At 35.1% G+C, this 1255-nt stretch overlaps 1 long non-coding RNA gene across 1 annotated transcript; it reads right to left on the bottom strand.

Annotated features, from left to right (window-relative positions):
- Window positions 1–314: 314 nt before the first annotated feature.
- LOC131222267 (uncharacterized) lies at window positions 315–1055 on the bottom strand. The gene is made up of 3 exons (XR_009159964.1): window positions 928–1055; window positions 708–845; window positions 315–425 (listed from the first exon to the last, which is right to left on the bottom strand). It is a non-coding gene; the product is annotated as an uncharacterized LOC131222267 (long non-coding RNA).
- Between the last annotated feature and the right edge of the window lie 200 nt (window positions 1056–1255).

Below are 1255 nucleotides of genomic sequence, written 5' to 3'. Positions count from 1 at the left end.
ATTAAATCCGTAGCTATAGGGATCATATCCACCAACAATTCGTAGCAATAGAGAAAATCTTTCTTATCAAAAGTAAAAATAATAAAAAATAAAAAATAAAAGATGTCAGATATGCAAGCTCATGCTAGGAAAAAAAAAACAACAGCATAAGAACTGCAAACCTCGGCTGCAAAATTTTCTACCCAGGTCCCATTGTCACTTTGAATTGTGTTTTTTTATTTATGCTCCTACTCCTGCCTCCTAGCTGTTCATACTTGCTAACATTTTGAAGAAATAATGTGGGGGTGGTATTACAAAACCAAAAAAAAAATTCATGCAACTATGATAAAACAATTCACCTTGTGTGATTGGATGATCCCATATATGCTGTCTGGTTCATTGATTTGTGTGACTGCTGTAACTAGCAATTCAATGTGGGGTGGCAGCTGGAAAAATTGAATGTAAGTTGGTGAGTTAGATCATGAACTTGAAAAAATCGATCAATACAATTTAATATTGTAAGTCATGAAAAATTTCCCCCATACTTCAATTAGTCAAAAATTTGATCCCTATAATTTCCCTCACACATTAAGCATATAAAAGGTCAAGACCTAAAGTAATGTGGAAAAGGGGAAAAGCATAGTAGTTATTTCAATACTAATAGTTTCAATAGCAGTGAAAGGGATATGTTGGATTACTTCCAAAAGCTAAAGCAGAACCAAACTGACCTGAATTACTCTGTTCAAGATAAATTTCGATATTGGAAATGGAAGAATCTTTATTGCAATCCAATGCAATTGTGACAGATGTTCCTCTGTGATCTTTTGCAGCCCACAAACTTCTTTAATCTCATGGTATAGATGGTCCTAGAACAACAATCGGAATTAGAAACATATAAAACTGAAAAGGTAAATATGAAGAGATGATTGAATCTACTGAGAGAGCTACCTGATTCTTGGGGTTGGGCTCTAGCTGACCCTAAAATAAGGTTTTAAATATCAGTAACAGGCTTTAATCACTGAAAGATACAACCCCACATCCACCTATATCGCCCTCTAACTGCCCCTTCAAATGGTGATATACTTCGCCACCCATCTTCATGCAGGTCCGTAGCTAAAATTTCTGCATATTAATATTTGTCATATTATCTCATATTAAGTCAGCCCCATGTCTGGCTAAAGATCCACAAGAGAGAGAAGCATGCTAGATTAGCTCAACCAATAGCTATTAAAAACACAAATGAATCTCTAAAAATATTAAGTCAGCCCCATGTCTG

The sequence above is a fragment of the Magnolia sinica genome, chromosome 13 (assembly GCF_029962835.1).
Source record: "Magnolia sinica isolate HGM2019 chromosome 13, MsV1, whole genome shotgun sequence".
Classification (NCBI taxonomy): domain Eukaryota; kingdom Viridiplantae; phylum Streptophyta; class Magnoliopsida; order Magnoliales; family Magnoliaceae; genus Magnolia; species Magnolia sinica.
Note: the sequence above shows the minus strand (reverse complement) of the source record. Positions and strands in the feature narration are given on the sequence as shown.